We start from the raw sequence: 15,584 nt of genomic DNA on the forward strand, positions 1-15,584 counted from the left end.
TGGCACTCTTCCAATGACCACGCCAAAAACACGAGATGGGGAGGGGGAAGCATCCTGGTGCTTGGATGTCATATACACCCAGAAAAGGAAGAATGCAGTGAGCCTGGTTGACAACCCCTTCTCTGTGGGCAGTGTACAGATCATAACGAAGCAGATCGAAATGGGTCATAATTCTGGAAATATACGATTATTAACACTTGGGGCTGGAATAAGACGTAGCTACCCATAGAAAAGTTTAGTGAATCAGGCCTTGTTTATTCAGATACATATCACGGCAAAGCCTGGAGTAAGCCATGCCAATTGGACAGTTTGTGAATGGGCCCCACCAGTCAGTCTCATGCTCACTGAACCAAGCGCACCTGGAAGAATACACAAAGGGGCATATTATCAAGAGACATATCGCTACTTTTGCACCAAAAAAGCGGCGATTTTTTTAACTCACTATTTACAAGGACTTGCTAACAAGCTTTAGCACAAGTTTCCTTGAGTTAGCTGCCTTTTTCTTTCTACTTTGCATGTCAGCGATATTTATCGCTAATGACATGCAAAGTAGGCGTTCCTCACCTAATCCTCATGGAATCCGTCGCCAACACATCGCCCTACTATCAATGCGGGTCAAGTGATAAAAAAAGCCACACTAACTGCGGTTATCGCCGGAATTTAATACCTGCTTCAAACTTGACTAAGCGATATTCACAATGGAGGGTGGATTGACATGTTAAGTCCACACTCCCCTATCAGCAAGGTTTTCAATAGCGCACTAGCATTATCAGTGCTTTTCTTAGGCAAATACCGATTATCACCGTCTATCACTGGAGTGTATATCGCCATTGTGCAAAGCGTTGCTAATATGCCGCTAACATGGATATGTACTCGGGGGCGTGGCCACGGAGGCGGCCAAGATGGCCGCTTCCGATTGAAGCTCCGGAGCTCAGGAGGCCAATTCTACACATCCTGGGTTGAAGCACTGAAGTAGCCCCGTGTTCTCACCCCATCCTGCAGCCACAGCGATTTGCTGTCATCCGGATGCAACATTGGACTCGGAGGTGACTGGAAGGGTGACATCGACAGAGGGGATCGAGCGTCACCCCCCTAGGGCTCTCCCTGCCTGCACCCGGCTGGAGGGTGAGTGCTGCGCCGGAGGCATTTTGGCCAGTTCTGCGCGCTCTCGGGACGCTGGGGGCACGGGCGCTGCTCTGTGGCCCAGTTTTAAGGGGGGGTGGCCTCTGGCACTCGGGTCGTGCGGACGCTTCGGTCCATGGACCAGGCGGATAGGCCGGAGCCAGGGGCTCGATTAGCGGCTCTCCCCGACGGGCCTGGGGGTTGGCGCGTGGTGTCTCTGGAGTCGCGGGCGGTCGGACGGGCCAGGTTGGAGGCCTACGAGGTGAGCGCCTAGTCAGACCGGGTGGCCCCGCTTTCCTGCTGAGCCGTCACACTGTGTCTTGGAGAGGCGCTGGAGGACGCGCTGTAATGCTTAATGTGTGGCCACACTTCTGTCCCAATACTTATGGGGGCCGTGTGAAACCAGTTTTCATTGTTTTCCAGTTGCGGGAGTGTCACCACCGGAACTCTCACTTGCCTTGGCCTCATACCCTGGCGCATGTGTTAACAGGGCTGGTCTCACATAACTTCTAAGGCACACTGCTCCCCCCTATGGTCCTCATTCTGCGATTCCCCTCTCGGTCCCTTCAGATGCCCTGAGCTTGGCAGAAGTCCTTCCATCGCAAGGAGACGCCGCCTCCCTGGTCGCTGCCATGATGGGCGAAATGAGGGCAGGCTTCAAGGCGCTTGATGGCAGATTTGACGCACTGGAACTGAAACTGGCGGACATGGGGTCAAAAGTCCAGGTCCACGAAAGACGTCTAGATGTTGTTGAATCCAGGGTCTCCGATGCAGAAGATGCTGCTAATAAGTTGTTGAAGTGACTTGAACGTGTGGAGAAAATCCTAAAAGATGTGGCCATTAAGAACGAGGACCTTGAAGAGTGTGGACGACGCAATAACGTTCGTATCTTGGGTGTTGCGGAGACGACTCAGACTCGCAGACTGGACGAGTTCGTCGAGACGCTGCTCAGTGACTAGTTTGGAAGGGAAACATTCACTCAGGGATTTGTGGTTGAGCGAGCTCGCCGCTCACTGGGGCCCCGACCCCTCCCAGGATTTCCACCACGTCCCATTATTGCCAGGATCATGAATTTTCGTGACCGTGACGCTGAACTCCGCGCTGCCCATGAGAAAGGAGAGATACGGTGGCAGGGGAGCGCCCTATCCTTCTATCCAGATTTCCCCTTTTTGGTACAAGAAGCGCGTCGAAAATTCACTGGTGTTAAGGCCACCCTGAGGAATCTTGGCCTTAAGTATGGGATGCTGTACCCGGCGCGCCTGAAGGTGGAGGTGGCTGGCTGATACCGCATATTTGATACATCCACGGAGGCACAGGAGTTTTGCCAGACCTATAAAAAGCAGGGTTCACAATCGACTAATGGCTCTAGAGGGCCGTCCCTAGAACGGAGCAACTCCCAGCACAGCGTTGAATTATTTCCGGACAGTGGCAAAGGTTGATGTATTCACAGGCCTTCAGTGTTGACTGATTTTTGTCCCATTGAGTAGTTTTCACCACATGTTTATATATACTTAATAAGATTGGTTCTCCCGAGAACCATGGCGTTGCTACACCCCATGGTGAACGCCGTTGTTTTCTTTGTTTTTGCAGGACTATATAGCATGTGCAAAGTTTAAGTGACATGTGTAATGTGTAATCCACCTGCTATTGGCTATTGGGTTTTCCTCTTGAGGATTTGTGAGAGGATGGGAGGTGGGTGGTGGGGGTTTTTTATTTTGTACAGATTCATCTTTGTATGTTGCAATATTTGTCGATTCCTAGAATGGGATGAGAGCTACTCACTGATTAGTTTATTGTTGGTAGGCATTACCCTAAGGCCAAGTTAGGATTGCAGCTAGGTCCTACTGAGTTGTTGATTATGTCCTGGAATGTTTGTGGGCTTAATAACCCGAAAAAGTGTAAACAGGTCCTTAACTATATCTCCAGACACAGGATTGATGTAGTTATTCTCCAAGAGACGCATCTGTCCTCTGGGAGTGCCTCGCAGGTCGCCAGGAGTTCGGAAACACATCGGTATTTATCCTGCTACAGCACATACTCCAGGGGGGTTGCAATATGTATCCATAAAGGTACCCCCTTTGCGCTATCACAGTGTATCACAGACGCAGATGGCAGATACGTCATAGTTGATGGGTCCCTACTGGGACAGAGGATTACGCTGGTTGGGATCTATGGCCCCAACACTGACACTCCCTCCTTTTTTCAGGACTTGCAGATTCATTTACTCAATCTATCTCCAGGCTTGCTGGTTATGGGAAGTGATTTCAATCTGTTGTTGGACCCGGGTAGAGATAGCACCTCTTCCTCTCCGGATTCTAAGGCCCCCTCTCGAGCCGTGCTTCTTGATATATGCTCCCATTTCACACTAGTAGACATTGAAGCTCGCTTGCACTCCGCAGCGCCGGCGAAAAACGCATTATTCCGGGTACCACCATACCTTGACTAGGATAGATTACTGGCTCTTCTCCCCTGGGTTGGTTGGTTGGGTGGAAGACCTCCTCACACTCCCACGCACCTGGTCAGATAATTCCCCCATTGTTCTTAGATTGAAGGTACCCAGGGCGGGTGGCTATCAGCGACAGTGGCGGTTTCCCGGGCGGGCTTTAACAAACCCGGTGTTTGCGGAGGGTGTCAGGCAGGCCATTGATGAGTATTTTGAGCTTAACACTGGCACTGTGGATTCCTGGGCCATCCTGTGGGAGGGTTTCAAGGCCACTATTAGAGGGGTCTGCATTGCAAAGCACACGGGGGTGTTGCGAGGTATCCGCAGCAGTCTGACCCGTATTGAACAAGAGATTGCCACGCTGGATGAGGAACAGTCGGGTCCCGCTCTGCCGAGAGAGAGACTAGGCGCCTTAAATTGCTGATTGAATTCCGAGATGAGGCTGAGAGGGAGCTGCGCTTCTTGTCCAGGCAGCACACTGCACGCCAGTATGGGGAGGGTGATAGGCTGGGGAAGTTGTAGGCAAATTTACTTCGGCCCCCGAATGCTTCCTTTTATATTACTGAGATCAAGGGATGATAGGAAGAAACCCACCACTCTACACCCGAGATATGTGAAGCTTTTTTGTCCTATTACAAAACCTTATACACCTCAACCTTAGCGAACGATCACTCGGAGCGCAGCGCCTACCTGAATGAGATTGCGCTGGTTTACTTAGAGAAGTATATGCAAGACTTCTTGGCAAGCCCCATTATGACAGATAGTATTGTTAAGGCGATAGACTCCATGAAGGGGTCGTCGGCACCTGGGTTAGATGGCTTTTCCGCTGACTTCTATAAGACCTACAAGGAGGAACTTGTCCCTCGCTTGGTGGAAGTCTATGCTGAGGCTCTCGAGACGGGACACTTGCCCCCGACCCTGAGCGAGGCGGTTATTGTGCTGCTTCCCAAGCCGGGTAAGGATGTCACCCTGTGCAGTTCCGGCAGACCTCTTTCTCTACTAAACGTGGATTATAAGATCCTTGCTAAGGTGTTGGCGATCCGACTGTCGTTACTCATGGAAAACATTATTTCCCCAGTTCAATCAGGTTTTGTACCGCACCGTTCCACCTCACTTAAACTTCGGACCCTTTTCTCCGTGTTGCATCGTATTGACCCTAACATTCCCGCTGCAGCGATTCTTTTCGATGCCGAGAAGGCATTCAATTGTTAAGAGTGGCCCTTCTTTTTGTCTATTATGAGGCGCATGGGGATGCCTGAGTGCTTTGTCTCTACGGTTGCTCTGTTGTACACTCTACCTTCTGCCAGACTGAGACTAAATGGCACCATTACGGGGCAGTTCCCCTTAACTCGAGGTACACGCCAGGGGTGCCCATTGTCGCCATTGTTGTACATTTTGGCAATGGACCCGCTTGTCAGACACTTTCAGGAGGCTCACTTACACCGCGGTCTCCAATTCCGTACAGGCCCATTGTTATTGTCGTTATACGCTGACGACACCATCTTGTATGTCCGTCAGCCTCAAATTAACCTAGAACCCTTGATATTGGAGATCATTCGGTTTGGCAAGTTCTCGGGTCTCCGAATTAATTGGTGTAAATCAGTTATATTTCCGCTTACCCCCTGCATGATGGAATGGCCCTGTCCCTTTCCGCTTACGTGGAATCGGGAGTCTGTGAAATACCTGGGAATTCACGTACACTTGGACGTAGCGTCTATCATCGGGTTGAATTACGGCACTGCAATGTCTGTCCTAGAGGGCCAGATTGGAACCGCCTTCCCTTGTCCATGGCTGGTCGTATTGCCATTATTAAAATGGTGTTCCTCCCTAGGTTCTTGTATCTCTTTAACAACATACCTGTCCCTTTCACCAAGGTTTTTTTGGCCCAATTGAGGTCACTGTTGTTGCGCCTTGTGTGGGGCAGCAGGGTCCCACGCGTATCTTGGAGAATCTTAACCCTCCCTTATGAGCGTGGGGGTTTTGGGGTTCCAGATTTTTATTTGTATTTTCTGATTGCACAATGTTCCTATGCTTATCCCTGGTTTCACCCTGATGCCCACATCATTTATTTAAAACCTGAAGCGGACTTTATCCTTCCTATCCACTACACTACCTACCGGGATCCCCAGGACCCGTGTGACATCCAAACGGTATCGTCAACCCGTTGGGCGTGGGATAGACTGCGCAGATACATAGGTCTTGAGCAACTGTATTTACCGGCCCTCCTCTCCCCAATCCTGCATGGCTATCGATCACAGGGGAATCCATAGTACGCCACACCCTGACTAAGTTTCAGATCTCCACTATTGGAGACTTGTTCCCTGAGGGACACGCTTTTTCAATTTCGGAGGACCACCGTTTTACAGACAGGTCGTTCATGGACTCTTTTGTACTGACCAGACTGTGTTCCATGTTGCGGGCCTCGTTCTCTAAATTTCCTATGCCCCCTCTTACCTTTTTAATTCAAAATCCCTCGGGTGCCCATCTGGTTTCTAAAATGTATCATATGTGCTGTGATTTTCTCCCTTCACTTTACTCCGGGGTTCGCTCTGCATGGAAGACGGACCTAGGCTACCCTATATCGGATGAACAATGGAGGTGGTGTTGCAGGACAACAAGAGAAGTGTCCCTTAACAGCAGACATAAGTTATTACACTTTAAATTTCTGAGGAGGCTGTACTACACCCCGGCTCGCTCCCACAGGATTGACCGTGAGCGCTCTCATCATTGCCCCAAATGCCGAGCCCCGTTTGCGGATTTCGCGCATCTCTCATGGTCTTGTCCTCTTATTCAGGAATACTGGTCCCAGGTACACCGTACATTTAGTGACATGCTGCCATTAAATCTGGTTCCCACCCCGGAAATCGCCCTGCTAGGATATGTCGCTGACTTTCCACGTAGTGTGCGTAGACTGGCCGCTTTGGGGTTTCTGCTGGCCAAGCGAGAGGTGGCGCTGAGATAGCGCGATAGGCGTCCTCCAAAACATAACTCTTGGCTCCGTAGTCTAACTTACTGCAACACTAATAGTGAAGAGTTTTCGTTGATGATCCCCAAGGCTGCTAGACCGGTAGACATCTGGGGACCGTACTGCACATACATCGCCAAGGCCATGTCTGCCCACCAGACACAGTTGGACCACCAGATTGTCCCTGAGGGTGTTGGTTGAGAGAACATACATTGTTCCACTCTGGGGAATAACAATGCAGCCATGGTAGACGGACTGTTAGGTGTGGATTGGACGAGTATGGAGTAATGGAGAGGCACCCTTTATAGCGCTTGAAACTTCCGCTAGGATAATGAGGGTGGACTGATGCTCTATCTGGGGTATACACACGTGGCTACATCCCTCTCCCTTCCCATTCCATACTCCCTGGGTTTCCCGTGAATTGTAGTTTGTTATTCTGACACTCCTGATGTGCAATCTGTTGCCCAGAATACCAGGACTCAACGCTGTACGGCCACTGCCTCCGTTGGACTCATGTCTTGATTATGTGATATGGCTCTATTACAATTGTAACAGTTGCGCCTGCAATGTACTTTTGATAAGTATTTGTCAATTGTGATTTTATTTGATTTCGTCTTTTCTTTGGAAAAGGTAAATAAAGATTTAAAAAAAACACATGAATATGTACTCCAGAGATAGACGGCGATAATTATCGCATGTCCTTGATAAAATGCCCCATAGTCCTTTCCAATATCCAAACATTTGAAGTCATGTTGAAAAGGATTCTGAATACCATGTGCCATCATTCTTCATGTTCACATTCACAACTGTGTAAATGTAGGAAAAAACGCTACTAAGCCATAGCGTTAATGTTCTATTAAAAGAGGCATCAAATATTCCTGAGTGAGCTATCAAAGCACTGCAAATATCGTACGTTTGCATAATCAGTCCCTTCATTCTACACCCACTTATGTTTTTAGGTCTCGCAGACCTAGCGCTGGAACCCGCATATGCTCCTCGATCTGAGAAGCTTATAGTGATCGAGTAGATTTCAGAAGGGGACTTGAAGCCCCGCCCATCATTCCTATTGGCTGGTCATCGTTTATGGTAAAACCCTGGCCGCCCATTGAAAATGAGGCTTCTTGGTTGCCGCCCAGTCTCCTTTTCACCCCGCCACCTGGACTGGATTGTTTGCTTGCGGCGTTACACAGGATGCTTTACTTACTCAGGGAGCACTATTTTCTTCAATAAATAATGTGGGACAATGACGGCGCTTGAATTTGCAGCGCGCCCACACAGCACTCATGGGACAACGGCGGGCACTAATTACATGCGGAGTGAAGCGCTGCTTTTACTTTAATATTAGCCAACAGCCCCATCCCCCCGCCCCGACGGGTTGACTTCTGGATCTCCGACTTCATTGTCGCCAGCCGGCGGGCTCTTGCCCTTTCCCTGAATTCGGTGCAATTGGCGTTCACTAATACCCGTTCTGTCTCTTCCTGTTGGTCCTATGCGCAAGGAGGCCTTGAGCCATCCAACCAGTGGGCACCGAAAAACCCTGCGAGGATTGCAGCTGGATCTCGTGCAGAAGAGGACCGGCCAAGGACAGTGAGCTGTGTGTGCGTGCGGACTGCCTCCCTAAAATAGAAACAGCCCGCTGATCTATCGGGTAGTCCACACACTTTAAGCACAGCACTCGATAGGCCAGAGGGGCTGGGGACGAGTCTGTTGCATATCAGACCGGTGCCCCAGAAAGTCTAGCTGCGTGGACTCAGTCGTGTTCACAGGGTTTGTGGGTAGGTTTGTAGAGGGCGTGATTTCAGATTTGAAGTCAAGTGGGAATTATTAACCTGTGACATTGATGATTTCACCATCCCGCTGGTATTTATTTTGGAGACGCCTTGGGACATGATGGTTAAAAAAAACGGTTTTAATGTACACTAACCCATTCCCAGAGAAGTGTTTTGAGGCCCTAAAATTGAAACAGGAGGAGGGACAGACTCTCAGCAGCGCGCTACCATGCCTGATGGAGAGGGGTTGGGATTGCCCCTCAGCTGGATAATACTGAGGGGGTGTGTCTAGGTGGCGTTACATCACGCGCAGAACCCGAGGGCAACAGCTGGCCACCTCTCGGGGGGGAGGTAGAGATTTACTTCTGTACCGTGTATAACGCTTGTCGTCGGACAGCGCCTCTCTCCTGACGGTCCACGTCTTTGTAGCTCGCTTCCAGTGAGTATTGTTCTCTGTGCTGACCTGTGGATGCTGAGACCGCAACCCAGCTGCCCTTCCTGATGGGCTCTGGCAACCGGTTTCTCAGAAGGGCCTTCTTACAGAGGACTCGCGGCAGCAACCGGTCAGTCCATGCCAGGCCAGGCCAGGCCGTGTCAGCGACAAAGACGTTAATGTTCTCGCACGCATCCTGAAAGGGGAAGAGGTGGTGAAGAGGTGGTTGGGAGGAGGCGGGGGTCTCATAAATTGGTGCACTTTCACTCGGTGGGTGTGAGTCTCGCAGTCTCGTGCCACGCGCAATGATGCCAGTGTCTTGAACGGAGTTACAGATTTTGGCACAGGCTCATCCAGTGAGCGTGCAACCCTTGCACTTTTGGCGCAAGTCTTACAGGCTAATGAATAGCCTCACTAGGCGGTTATGGGTCTCACAATGAAACATAGACCCACTCCAGCCGCTGTGAAACTATACTTTTTAACGGAGCTGCACATGCTGGCGGAATCAGACTGCGTGTTTAGTCTCTCACCTCTGTACACTGAGTGTATGTGTGTCTCATGCTTGGGTTATGTCTCTCTCCATGCTTGGTCACCCTGTAGACTCTAATGTAGTTGTACGCGTTGAGGTTTTGTCACTCAGTGGATGTGTTGTTCACTATTTGGAGCACAGCCTCACTATACTGTTGAGAGGCCGTGTGACTGTTGCATTCTGTCGGACACTATGCATAATGGTCTCTAACAACAGCTCCCTCTCACACCTTGGTGTACTCATTCGTTCAGAATGTGTAGGCCTAACAGTGACGCGCACGCAGTCGCACTCCAGCTTCAGCCATCCCAATGACTTTAAGAGTGGCACATTAATCAGGCGGTGTCACTCAGCTCGTGCACATTTTACACAAAGGCACACAGTTTCACTCTACCCTCCTTCATGCTTGTATTGTAATAAAGTCAGACGCGGAACGAGCAGTCTCTCTCACTGCGTGTGTCCTCTCACAACATAATTCAGCTGGGGTATAGGCCTCTCGCTAGTGGGATGTCTCACTGAAGTTGCAGTCATCCTCTATACTTCAGTGATGTGGCACACAGTGAAGCAGCCACTCACTCACTTTTTGTTTAGGCTTAGAGTCTCACACCTCGGTGCACAGCCCTGTTTCAGCGGTGATAATCTCACATTTGAGCAGCTCTCACTATAGCCTCTGCCATTCCGCTATCTTTAATTGACACACAGAGACTCACTTCTGATTTAATTTAACACCAGTACTGTGGCTCTTGTGCGTGGGCTTAGTCCAGTCTAAAGTACCTTGTGAAGTGTCGGTGTCTAAGGAGCCCACCCCGTGCACACAGTTGGGCACAGAGGCAACGGAACATCCGTGTCAGACCACCTCCCACCCTCACATGGACGACTCACTGCCCAAACCGGAGTGTAACACCTCAGCAGTGCAATGCACTTTTTTGCACAACCCTACTCACTACAGACATCCGAAGGTGCTAGTTAAAGGGCACACCACACCCACAGAGGAAACACAGTTGTGTTAATAAACAAGCACTTGCGATGCAATAGGTCTTGCATTTATGCGAGTTTAAGCTATTGGCATTATAAATGACAATGCCTTTTATTTATGTTTTAAAAACCAAACACAAAAATCAAACGGCATAGTTATTTGCAATGTCAATAGCTCAAACTTGCATAAATGTGAGACCAATTGCATTGCAAATGCTTGTTTACAAACAGCCACTGCAAAAAACAGAACGGACGGCATATGTGGTGTGTATCGCCACTCTGAAATTTTCTCGCAACCTTATTTCATACTGTGAAAACTGAAAAGTCCTGTAAATGCACCCTAAAAGTAATGCAGATCTGAGTTCTGTGAAATGACTTGTAAATATGGAGGGGTAGATTTACAAGCCCCTTGCGCCGCCGGTGCATCACGTTGCGTGACAAACCGGCAGGCAACCTGCTGCGTGATATTTACAAGCACACGTAAAGCCACCCAAAACACCTGCCCCTGAGCAGTTCGTAGCCATGTTATCCAATGGTAGGTGGATAACATGGCTAAGAGCATTAGCTCAATAATGCATGAATATCGCTGACTTTTCAGCGATATTCATGCATTTCGGCCAATTTTTATCGCTTAGGAGATAAACCTTGATAATAGCAAGGTTCCTAAGCGATAAAAATCGCCGCAGCTCGGCAATAAAAATATCGCTGCTAAACCAACATAGCGATAATTATCGCTAGTTGTTGGTAATATGCCCCACAGGGGCCCATTAAGGGCCTTTAACTCTGTCCACTTGCATAGAAATACCACTGTGTTATATTGCACCGAAATACGTATATTATAAACTCTTTAGAACATTTGCATTCTTTCACATCCAAGAAAGTAAAGACAACTGTGATGGCAAAATATTTATTGACTCGATCACAAGTTTACAGCGTCCCAAGCCAGAATGAGGGAGATCAACTCGCCTCTGCTGGGGAGATGGCTTGTTAGAAGTAACATACATCCATAGCATATACTGTACGTGTTGTGACATCAATTGCACTATAAATTCCGCAACAACAACAGCTAACACTAAAACATGGCATCTGTACATATGTATAAAATTCAGTTCAGAAGATACAGAAAAATCGTGTAAGTCAGTCATAATTTGGGATATTACTGTAGAGGGAATGGAGTGTCATGGGCACCACCACCTTCAAATTTATTTAACTTGTGGCTCAAAGCGAAATAGACTTCAACGATAACTTAGAATACTTACAAAAAATAACTTAATTGTTATACGACATCACAAGAAAAATATAACAATGAATATTAAATATTGTTCTTTTGGGAGAAAGTAAATAGCGGCTACACAATTTAATAACACAATATACATTTTAACTCAAATAAGAAATGATATTTGTACAGATGAATGTGCATCTGGGTGTGAATTTGATGTGTTCCATGGATGTCGCTCTAAATGATTGACACCTGGGCGAGCCAATCTTAGTGTGCCAACCTCTGACCAATATTTTACTTTGTATTGTAATTAGCAATAAAACCTTGCAAATAGCAAGTACCTGTTTTGTTTTGCTGTATCAATAAACAGAACATTTGGACTCCGCACTCGCCCACTACCTGATATCAAAAGTATTGTAAATAAAAAGTAGTAGGAAACCTGGGTTTGGGTGAAAAATAACCCACTGCCACCCTGCTCCTCCATCCAAACACACACCACTATTGGTGAATGTGAGAAAAGATTCCCAACCTTATCACAGAAAAAAACAATACACTGTATGGAGAGAAAGGGGTTGAATGAAATAGTTAGTCCTTCCCTCCTACCACAAATCTGTTATTTAGAGTTTATATCACCCTCCCCAGCCAACAACGCGTCTCACATGATGTTAATGCTCTCTCCTTCACCTATTACTTTTTAATGAAACTGTTAACTGAACAACAATGATCAGGGATGGTGCGACCAGTGGCCACTACAACTAAAAAAATAGGGTGGGGTACTACGGCGCCAAACTCACCATATACTGCTCCTCTGGGTATGCCCTCTCTCCCCGATCAGCGTCCACGAGCAGGAAAGGGACACCAGTACAACCAATTCTGGAGCTTCTCTTATGCTGAGAGAAGCACCAGGATTGGTGGGAGCAGGCTAACCCAGTTCTCTTTTTGAGGCTGGGGGCCTGTGCCATCAATTGATTGCTGGGTTTACCTTGCGCACATCGGGCTGGCCATAGCAATACAGCCAGCCAACCCGACATGCGCACTGCAGAGGCAGCTGCAATCCTGCAATTGCAGGATTTAGCCCCACCCCCTGCCCTCACACAGTAACGTTTAAGTACAATTGCATTGACATGCCATTTTACTTATTCGCGTGTGCCTGGGGCGCTTGCAGCGGGCAGGGCTACGCTCCTCCACTGGAAAAGAAGAACCGCCCCTAGTGTCACATACATCGCCATAGTAGTCCTTGGCACTGGTGTCTGTGGATGTGTTCCTAGTACCCCTTTTATTCTCTTGGCCTTTTTATTTGTCATGAGTGTCCTCAGTGTGATTTCTGTAGTGGATGGTAGCCAGAAAAAAGACCAGTCCCCAAGGCTGAGGAGAATGAGCTTATTAATGGAGCTCAACATACTATAATTACAAGATTCAGTTTTACTCTCATTTCAGGTTCCCTTCCATTCTCATCTAGATTTAGTATTTCCTCCCTAAGTCAGGAAATGTTACCTTACAAAGCAACTTTAAGTCAGGCCATGTAATTCATAGGCCAAGTGACACTTCCCTCTGCATTGATGAATTCTTTGTGGGGTTTAAAAAGGAGGTTTTGGAGGGAGACACATGCCACAGGAGTAGGCAGCTGTAGGGGAATTTTATTTCCTGGAGACTCTGCTAAGCATTCTCACACCCTACAAATATTCAAAAAAACAATTATCGATGTATGCATTCATGTTTGGCATGGCCCTTGTGTATATGCTGATGTTCCATGTAGTGCATTTACAGTATCTTGTTTAGAACTCCCTTAACACAAACTATCCCTTTCAGCGGCAGTTCATTGAGCTGAAAGAAGGACTGTTTTGTAAGAGGTCAAGTAACATTTACCTGTAGCCAGTCCGTACACTGGCAACCTTTACTGCTTCTACTCAGCTGAAAATCTGGCAGGTCTTGACAGTGTCACTCTACTTGTCCACAAAGTTTTATCCACTCTAGAAATACCCGTGGGATGTATCTGGTGGCTTAGTGAGGGTTGCCTCACTTGTTCCCCATACAGACATTATGGGAAGATGGAGGAAAGGTGGAGCTCGAGGAGGAAGTACTTACAGTACCAGTACCCTTGCAACCTACCCCTGACTGAGGAATGTGCCCTGAATCAGAGCTGACTTGCTGGGTTTCTCAAAGCAGTGATTTTGAGAGCTGTGGATTTTAAATACCAAAGCAAGGAGGTGCAAGCAATACTGTTAGAATGGAAACAGATACTAATGATCTGCTTAGCGAAGATGGGTGTCTATAAACTGTGTGAATTATAGCCAGTACACTGTGTTCATAAATCCCTTCTACACTAGAACTAAGTAAAAGGAGAGTGCATACCGGCATTCAGATACAACCAGTAGCACTTTATAACCCTTCCCCTTCTCCTCTGTTTCTGTTACCGAATGTTCTGTGAGTTAATCAGGTGCCCTGAAATGTCTAGATTTCTTATACATTTCAATAAACATAGCCTGGAAGGATTCCCAGAAATTTAAAAGATACAATTATCACAGATGATTGATTGAAAATTGAATTTTGTGGCAAAGTGTTGTCCCTAGATGTATCTGCTGGGATTGAGCAGCTTTTACTGAACTATTTTGAGCAAAGGTTCTTCAACCTGCTCACTCACCCAGGAGATGTGCTGGAGGTTTTAAATACATGATGGGACCCCTGGATAAAGGTATAGAATAATACCATCCCCATTCGAAAGCCCTCGGATGAAAGAAACTTAAAGAAATTCTGAGAGCAATCTACCAGCTTCCAACTGTTCCTTCTGGTGCTTGAGATGTAATTGACAATAGAGTGGCTGAGCAGTGGGGAGTCTGGGTACCAACAACAGAAAAACAAAAAGAGGCTTCAGAGAACCATCAAGCCTCGAGTGGCTATGCTTCCTGGCTGACTTTGATCATCAGGACAGGATGATTTGAAAGATGTAATTGAACCTTACTTACCACAAGAACAAATAGATCTGCAATGCAAAGGTATAGTCCATACCATGGCAAAGCGACCTGTTAAAAGATTGGTCAGTCCCCCTAAAACAATTTACAGTCAGCATTTATCTGACTGATGAAAGTAGATTACCAGTAGCATGCATAACGTTGTGTAAATTTGCCACCCTTCCCAGTACCAAATAGTCCTCTGCTTGCATAGGGTTTAACATCCTTTCGATTGAGGGGTTTTATCCATGGGTTGACTATTCTCACCCTGGCAGACTTCATAGGATGGCTCCCTCAATCCCTTGAAGAGGGCATTATTACTGTGTGAGAAACTTGACTTTTGGTCATGATGGCTTTTGTGATTACAGTGATTAGTTGCGTGTCCCTCTCACTGGTTTCTACTGGAGCTTATGACTCTGGTCAAAAGAAGACAGGACTTGGGCATACTGCAGTTTCCAGTCCTTAGTAAGCAGATCTCGTGGTACAAGGAGCTGGCCGGGGTGGGAGACAGGAATAAAAGGCAGGGAAAGTACTTAAGCTGTATGAGTGTCAGGCTCCACCACCTCCTCCTCGTGAAATGTATCTTAAGATGCGGAGTGACTTCCATGCATTTATGGCCACAAATCTGTGAAAACAGCGGCTGCATGTACCTTAGTGGTGGATTCATGGTTATTTCCCTGCAGTACGTATATCTTTTTTACTAAAGTAAAAGTGCCACCTGAGCAGTGTACGTCCTGATCTTCTCATACACAACGCAATCTAAAGTCATGGTATTCTACCTTAAAAACATGGCATTATTTATATGTATAGTAAGGTTTTGTTAACACCCCCATTATCATCAGAAAATATTACTTTTTTATAGTACAGAAATTCAAATATTAGAACCTTTCACCAGCCCACCTTGTCTGTGTGCTGCAGTTAGCAACTGACAACAACTCAATGAGTCCTTTGTTTGTTGGTCAACACATGGCCGATGCTAGAAGTGATCAGCGGTAAGAGAGGGCTGCCAGCAGCATCTCTTCTTGTAGTGTGAGGATAATAAGGAGATAAACGAACCTTACCTGAATAATGACCTGAACAATATTGCAGGTAAGTAATATTCCAAAGTCCTCTATAGACAAAGGTTTAAAAACAGTGCAAGGTTTAATTGTCTAATGCAAATTATCAGGATTAATTTGTCTGTG

This window comes from Lissotriton vulgaris, chromosome 3_1, assembly GCF_964263255.1.
Source record: "Lissotriton vulgaris chromosome 3_1, aLisVul1.2, whole genome shotgun sequence".
In the NCBI taxonomy this organism is placed as follows: domain Eukaryota; kingdom Metazoa; phylum Chordata; class Amphibia; order Caudata; family Salamandridae; genus Lissotriton; species Lissotriton vulgaris.